This window comes from Anopheles funestus (assembly GCF_943734845.2).
Source record: "Anopheles funestus chromosome X unlocalized genomic scaffold, idAnoFuneDA-416_04 X_unloc_156, whole genome shotgun sequence".
NCBI classification, from domain to species: domain Eukaryota; kingdom Metazoa; phylum Arthropoda; class Insecta; order Diptera; family Culicidae; genus Anopheles; species Anopheles funestus.
Window position 1 is genome coordinate 27,501 of NW_026045101.1, and position 8,872 is coordinate 36,372.

The window sequence follows — 8,872 nt, forward strand, 5'->3', positions numbered from 1 at the left end:
CATAGGTCTTTTTGACCATCGATCCCTGATTATAACTCTCAATTAAACAGTCAGGAGAGTAAGGCATGCCCATCGATATCTCATCGACAGGCGATACCGCAAGAACGGCCAACGACACATCAGGTGATCGATTATTGCTACGACTTTTGCTTAATCGTTTCCACTCCTTAGAGAAAGAAACCCCCGGGGACCGTCTCGGTCGCAAGCTGCTCCGGTCCCTAAACAACCTGCGACAAATGATAGGAAATGCCGACATCAATATGTGTTCAGTTTGGTTTATCGCTCATTGGTCTGTTTGACCATCGATCCCTGATTAAACTCTCAGTAATCCAGTCGGGAGAGTAAGGCATGCCCATCGATATCTCATCGACAGGCGATACCGCTTGAACGGCCAACGACACATCAGAGGATCGTATCTTGCTACAACTCTTGCTTAATAGTTTCCACTCCTTGGAGAAAGAAACCCCCGGGGACCGTCTCGGCCGCAAGCTGCTCCGGTCCCTAAACAACCTGCGGCATCAAATGATAGGAAAAGCCGACATCAATACGTGTTCAGTTTGGTTTATCGCTCATTGGTCTTGTTTGACCATCGATCCCTGATTAATACTCTCAATTAGAAGGTCGGTAGAGTAAGGCATGCCCATCGATATCTCATCGACAGGCGATACCGCATGAACGGCCAACGACACATCAGAGGATCGTATCTTGCTACAACTCTTGCTTAATAGTTTCCACTCCTTGGAGAAAGAAACCCCCGGGGACCGTCTCGGCCGCAAGTTGCTCCGGTCCCTAAACAACCTGCGGCATCAAATGATAGGAAAAGCCGACATCAATACGTGTTCAGTTTGGTTTATCGCTCATAGGTCTGTTTGACCATCGATCCTAGAATTCAACTTTCGAGTAAGGCATGCCCGTCGATATCTCATCGATAGGCGATACCGGTAGAACGGCCAACGACACACATCTAGGATCGCATTTACTCTTCCTTGGATGGATAACCAATACCCTAGGACCGTTTCATCGCGAGCTGCTCCGGTCCTCAAACAACTCGCGAACCACCGATAGGATGATATTAGGAATGGCCGACTTTCATCCTTTAACTCTCAGTTCTGCTTACCAAAACATAGGTACTTGGACCTTAAAGACCACTATATGTTCCCCGATCGGGGGCAATCGGAACGTCTATCCATCATCAACATCGTTTCACTCATTCCGAACCACCAAATTGGACAGACAGTACCATATTCACCAACCGATTGCTTCAACTTCGCAAACTGTATGGTAAGTTCTACTAATTTCACATCTTACCATCGACTAATAGTGCATAAATCCACTTGGAAATCACTTTTCCTTGGTCCTCGGACCTTCTACGACAACGTCCAACAAATATCCGAAGTCGTTTCCCAACTTAGACCAAGCATTTCGTATCTTTACTTCTAATCGATTTTTTCTCGCATAATTGACGATCAAAATCTAAAAACCACATTTTGAGCCAGAAGCAGTCGTCCGATCGTCCTGGGGGTAGTCTCAATCGATTTAGAAGGGTCCAATTCATAAAGATACATACTCAGTCAAAATCATGCTTCTGGCTCACCTACCCCCTATATAGTAAACGAAAGCGTACAGGCGTGGAAAACGTGCCATTTTTCTCCATCACGGACTTTTTTTTTCTCGTTGCACCGACTCTAGTAAAAAAGTGAAATTTTTTACTAGTTACCAACTTTTGCAAATTATCATCGGATATCACTTTTTATGGTCTATAGTAAGTTCTTATCACGTTTTAGTAGTTTTTGAAAAAAAAATTTTTTTGAACTTTTCAAAATTTTTCAAAACAAAGTTTTTGTAGGCGGTTTTGTGTATGGAGGGTTACTAGTCTCGGGGTCACTGTTTGACCAAAAAACCACTATATATCATTCGAAAGGTAATTTCAAGGGCTACAAAAAATTGTTCTACGGCACCCCCCTCCGACGTCTAGTATTCGAGTTATTGGCCAAAAACCATCACTTGAGCGATTTTTCGTTCAGGGTACCCGACTCTAGTAAAAAAGTGAAATTTTTCTCGATTGACCAAGTGTTGCAAATGACCATCGGATTTCACTTTTTATGGTCTATAGTGAGTTCTGATCACGATTTGGTACTTTTTGAAAAAATTTTTTTGACGCACTTTTCAAAATTTTGCAAAACCAAAACTTTTTAGGCGGTTTTGTGTATGGAGGGTTACTAGTCTCGGGGTCACTGTTTGACCAAAAAACCACTATATATCATTCGAAAGGTAATTTCAAGGGCTACAAAAAATTGTTCTACGGCACCCCCCTCCGACGTCTAGTATTCGAGTTATTGGCCAAAAACCGCAACTATAGCGGTTTTTCGTACAGGGTACCCGACTCTAGTAAAATGATGCGATTTTTACTAGTCTAGGAACTTTTTGGTCAAAAAATCAAGTATATGTCATTCGATAGATAATTTCAAGGGCTACCAAAAATTGTTCCACGACACCCCCCTGCGACGTCTAGTATTCGAGTTATTAGCCAAAAACCGCAACTTAAGCGGTTTTTCGTCCAGGGTACCCGACTCTAGTAAAATGATGCGATTTTTACTAGTCTAGGGAACTTTTTGGCCAAAAATCAAGTATATGTCATTCGATAGATAATTTCAAGGGCTACCAAAAATTGTTCCACGACACCCCCCTCCGACGTCTAGTATTCGAGTTATTAGCCAAAAACCGCAATTATAGCGGTTTTTCGTCCAGGGTACCCGACTCTAGTAAAATGATGCGATTTTTACTAGTCTAGGGAACTTTTTGGCCAAAAATCAAGTATATGTCATTCGATAGATAATTTCAAGGGCTACCAAAAATTGTTCCACGACACCCCCCTGCGACGTCTAGTATTCGAGTTATTAGCCAAAAACCGCAATTATAGCGGTTTTTCGTCCAGGGTACCCGACTCTAGTAAAATGATGCGATTTTTACTAGTCTAGGGAACTTTTTGGCCAAAAATCAAGTATATGTCATTCGATAGATAATTTCAAGGGCTACCAAAAATTGTTCCATGACACCCCCCTGCGACGTCTAGTATTCGAGTTATGGGCCAAAAACCATTCATACTTGAGCATTTTGCTCATTTTGCCTGTACGGGTACCGGGGACTAGTAAAATCAGGCCAATTTTACTAGAGTAGGGGTCCTTTTTGGTCAAAAAAACAACTTTTGCTCGTTCGATAGGGAATCGATAGGGCAACAAAAAATCGTTCTACGACCCCCCCTTCCGATGTCTAGTATTCGAGTTATGGGCCAAAAACAGTTTATAGCTAATTTTTCACTCGATTTTTCACCAAGTATCGCACATTACTCCGGTTCTATACATTGGATCGTCAATCTTTAAGATTTTATGGGTAGTTCCAACTGTTTGCTACATTTCATCCATACATCACCAACCGATTCAATGTCTGTGCTAGAAGTTATTAGAGGAATAAAAAAATTTACCCTTGGCTTTGGACCGTACAATTTTACCCATTTTTGGCCCATATTTGCCCCATAGCTCCGCCGGTATCCAAGATATGGCCACACTTTCTTCTGGCCATGGGTAGATGGCACTTGTGGCTAGATTTCTTCCATGCACCACTAATCGCTACCATGTCTGTGGCCGGAGCTATTCACGAAAGCGCCTTGCGCACTTGGTCGGATTTTTGGTCCACCTGGCACCATTTTTGGCCCATATTTGCCCCATAGCTCCGCCGGTATCCAAGATAGCGCCACACTTTCTTCTGGCCATGGGTAGATGGCACTTGTGGCTAGATTTCTTCCATGCACCACTAATCGCTACCATGTCTGTGGCCGGAGCTATTCGACGAACAACCATCGCATTTACCTAGGTACTTTTTCGGATTTTTGGTCCAACTTGCACCATTTTTGGCCCATATTTGCCCCATAGCTCCGCCGGTATCCAAGATATGGCCACACTTTCTTCTGGCCATGGGTAGATGGCACTTGTGGCTAGATTTCTTCCATGCACCACTAATCGCTACCATGTCTGTGGCCGGAGCTATTCGACGAACAACCATCGCATTTACCTAGGTACTTTTTCGGATTTTTGGTCCAACTTGCACCATTTTTGGCCCATATTTGCCCCATAGCTCCGCCGGTATCCAAGATATGGCCACACTTTCTTCTGGCCATGGCTAGATGGCACTTGTGGCTAGATTTCTTCCATGCACCACTAATCGCTACCATGTCTGTGGCCGGAGCTATTCACGAAAGCGCCTCGCGCACTTGGTCGGATTTTTGGTCCAACTTCACCATTTTTGGCCCATATTTGCCCCATAGCTCCGCCGGTATCCAAGATAGCGCCACACTTTCTTCTGGCCATGGGTAGATGGCACTTGTGGCTAGATTTCTTCCATGCACCACTAATCGCTACCATGTCTGTGGCCGGAGCTATTCACGAAAGCGCCTCGCGCACTTGGTCGGATTTTTGGTCCAACTTGCACCATTTTTGGCCCATATTTGCCCCATAGCTCCGCCGGTATCCAAGATATGGCCACACTTTCTTCTGGCCATGGGTAGATGGCACTTGTGGCTAGATTTCTTCCATGCACCACTAATCGCTACCATGTCTGTGGCCGGAGCTATTCGACGAACAACCATCGCATTTACCTAGGTACTTTTTCGGATTTTTGGTCCAACTTGCACCATTTTTGGCCCATATTTGCCCCATAGCTCCGCCGGTATCCAAGATATGGCCACACTTTCTTCTGGCCATGGGTAGATGGCACTTGTGGCTAGATTTCTTCCATGCACCACTAATCGCTACCATGTCTGTGGCCGGAGCTATTCACGAAAGCGCCTCGCGCACTTGGTCGGATTTTTGGTCCACCTGGCACCATTGTTGGCCCGTATTTGCCCCATAGCTCCGCCGGTATCCAAGATATGGCCACACTTTGTTCTGGCCATGGGTAGATGGCACTTGTGGCTAGATTTCTTCCATGCACCACTAATCGCTACCATGTCTCTGGCCGGAGCTATTCGACGAACAACCATCGCATTTACCTAGGTACTTTTTCGGATTTTTGGTCCAACTTGCACCATTTTTGGCCCATATTTGCCCCATAGCTCCGCCGGTATCCAAGATATGGCCACACTTTCTTCTGGCCATGGGTAGATGGCACTTGTGGCTAGATTTCTTCCATGCACCACTAATCGCTACCATGTCTGTGGCCGGAGCTATTCACGAAAGCGCCTCGCGCACTTGGTCGGATTTTTGGTCCAACTTGCACCATTTTTGGCCCATATTTGCCCCATAGCTCCGCCGGTATCCAAGATATGGCCACACTTTCTTCTGGCCATGGGTAGATGGCACTTGTGGCTAGATTTCTTCCATGCACCACTAATCGCTACCATGTCTGTGGCCGGAGCTATTCGACGAACAACCATCGCATTTACCTAGGTACTTTTTCGGATTTTTGGTCCAACTTGCACCATTTTTGGCCCATAATTGCCCCATAGCTCCGCCGGTATCCAAGATATGGCCACACTTTCTTCTGGCCATGGCTAGATGGCACTTGTGGCTAGATTTCTTCCATGCACCACTAATCGCTACCATGTCTGTGGCCGGAGCTATTCACGAAAGCGCCTCGCGCACTTGGTCGGATTTTTGGTCCAACTTCACCATTTTTGGCCCATATTTGCCCCATAGCTCCGCCGGTATCCAAGATAGCGCCACACTTTCTTCTGGCCATGGGTAGATGGCACTTGTGGCTAGATTTCTTCCATGCACCACTAATCGCTACCATGTCTGTGGCCGGAGCTATTCACGAAAGCGCCTCGCGCACTTGGTCGGATTTTTGGTCCAACTTGCACCATTTTTGGCCCATATTTGCCCCATAGCTCCGCCGGTATCCAAGATATGGCCACACTTTCTTCTGGCCATGGGTAGATGGCACTTGTGGCTAGATTTCTTCCATGCACCACTAATCGCTACCATGTCTGTGGCCGGAGCTATTCGACGAACAACCATCGCATTTACCTAGGTACTTTTTCGGATTTTTGGTCCAACTTGCACCATTTTTGGCCCATATTTGCCCCATAGCTCCGCCGGTATCCAAGATATGGCCACACTTTCTTCTGGCCATGGGTAGATGGCACTTGTGGCTAGATTTCTTCCATGCACCACTAATCGCTACCATGTCTGTGGCCGGAGCTATTCACGAAAGCGCCTCGCGCACTTGGTCGGATTTTTGGTCCACCTGGCACCATTGTTGGCCCGTATTTGCCCCATAGCTCCGCCGGTATCCAAGATATGGCCACACTTTGTTCTGGCCATGGGTAGATGGCACTTGTGGCTAGATTTCTTCCATGCACCACTAATCGCTACCATGTCTCTGGCCGGAGCTATTCGACGAACAACCATCGCATTTACCTAGGTACTTTTTCGGATTTTTGGTCCAACTTGCACCATTTTTGGCCCATATTTGCCCCATAGCTCCGCTGGTATCCAAGATATGGCCACACTTTCTTCTGGCCATGGGTAGATGGCACTTGTGGCTAGATTTCTTCCATGCACCACTAATCGCTACCATGTCTGTGGCCGGAGCTATTCACGAAAGCGCCTCGCGCACTTGGTCGGATTTTTGGTCCAACTTGCACCATTTTTGGCCCATATTTGCCCCATAGCTCCGCCGGTATCCAAGATATGGCCACACTTTCTTCTGGCCATGGGTAGATGGCACTTGTGGCTAGATTTCTTCCATGCACCACTAATCGCTACCATGTCTGTGGCCGGAGCTATTCGACGAACAACCATCGCATTCACCTTCTCGTTGCACTTCTTCGGGAATTTGGTGCAACCAAGTTTTCACTATAACTTGGTCATTTTCCGTCCATCGGACATGCGGTTTTGGGTGTCGATACTTGACACCGCACGCTACAATATGTTCCTCCACGACCATGTGGTCCGATGCTTCCAACAGGAGCTATTCGAGGATTACCGATTTTTCACCATTAAAAATGCTCAATTTTGAACCAACTTTTGCCTATAACTCAGGCTGTATCGATCGGATCTTCAATCTTGAAAAAGTTTTGGATAGGTGGCATCAAATGCTACATTTCGTTCTTCCACGTCAACTTTGTCCGATGTCTAGCAAAAAAGTTATTCGCGAACCAAGTCCAGAACCCATGCAATGGCTGCCCACATTGCATACATCACGGCGGTTAACTCTCGTTACTCTATACCGAGGACTTGGTACATTTTCAGGCATTCGTTGCTACTTCTCGGTTCATGATATTCGTTTACGGTCTTCACTAGGGCATTTGGTGCTCCTTATCGGTTCATGATATTCGTTTACGGTCTTCACTAGGGCATTTGGTGCTCCTTATCGGTTCATGATATTCGTTTACGGTCTTCACTAGGGCATTTGGTGCTCCTTATCGGTTCATGATATTCGTTTACGGTCTTCACTAGGGCATTTGGTGCTCCTTATCGGTTCATGATATTCGTTTACGGTCTTCACTAGGGCATTTGGTGCTCCTTATCGGTTCATGATATTCGTTTACGGTCTTCACTAGGGCATTTGGTGCTCCTTATCGGTTCATGATATTCGTTTACGGTCTTCACTAGGGCATTTGGTGCTCCTTATCGGTTCTTGATATTCGTTTACGGTCTTCACTAGGGCATTTGGTGCTCCTTATCGGTTCATGATATTCGTTTACGGTCTTCACTAGGGCATTTGGTGCTCCTTCTCGGTTCATGATATTCGTTTACGGTCTTCACTAGGGCATTTGGTACTGGGCTTCCCACTTTCTACTGATCGATCCATACTCACTTGCGTGCACCTAGCCTAGGAAGGTTTCCTATGGCTTCCCATCTTTCTACTGATCGATCCATACTCACTTGCGTGCACCTAGCCTAGGAAGGTTTCCTTGGGCTTCCCATCTTTCTACTGATCGATCCATACTCACTTGCGTGCACCTAGCCTAGGAAGGTTTCCTTGGGCTTCCCATCTTTCTACTGATCGATCCATACTCACTTGCGTGCACCTAGCCTAGGAAGGTTTCCTATGGCTTCCCATCTTTCTACTGATCGATCCATACTCACTTGCGTGCACCTAGCCTAGGAAGGTTTCCTTGGGCTTCCCATCTTTCTACTGATCGATCCATACTCACTTGCGTGCACCTAGCCTAGGAAGGTTTCCTTGGGCTTCCCATCTTTCTACTGATCGATCCATACTCACTTGCGTGCACCTAGCCTAGGAAGGTTTCCTATGGCTTCCCATCTTTCTACTGATCGATCCATACTCACTTGCGTGCACCTAGCCTAGGAAGGTTTCCTTGGGCTTCCCATCTTTCTACTGATCGATCCATACTCACTTGCGTGCACCTAGCCTAGGAAGGTTTCCTTGGGCTTCCCATCTTTCTACTGATCGATCCATACTCACTTGCGTGCACCTAGCCTAGGAAGGTTTCCTATGGCTTCCCATCTTTCTACTGATCGATCCATACTCACTTGCGTGCACCTAGCCTAGGAAGGTTTCCCTTCGGTACCGACTTCCATCTACGCACTCGATATAACCTAGGTACTTGGTACCGATGTTGGTTAACACTCAAGCATTTCTTGCATCCTGCGTGCAAGGTACCAATTTTCACTTCTTAGGTACGTTTATGGGCCCGCATTAATCCAATATCGCTCCGATGGCCTTTCGCATTATTTCATCCGATAGCCCTTGCCAAAAGCTACCAAAAGTTTCTCCACGGCCATGTGCTCCGACGCTTAGTTTAGGAAATATTCGAAAAAATTCAAAATAGGAAGCATTTTCTTATTGGAAAATCACCTTAAATCGATGGCCATTTTTTGGGCAAAAACTTTAACGTCTTCCCGACTTT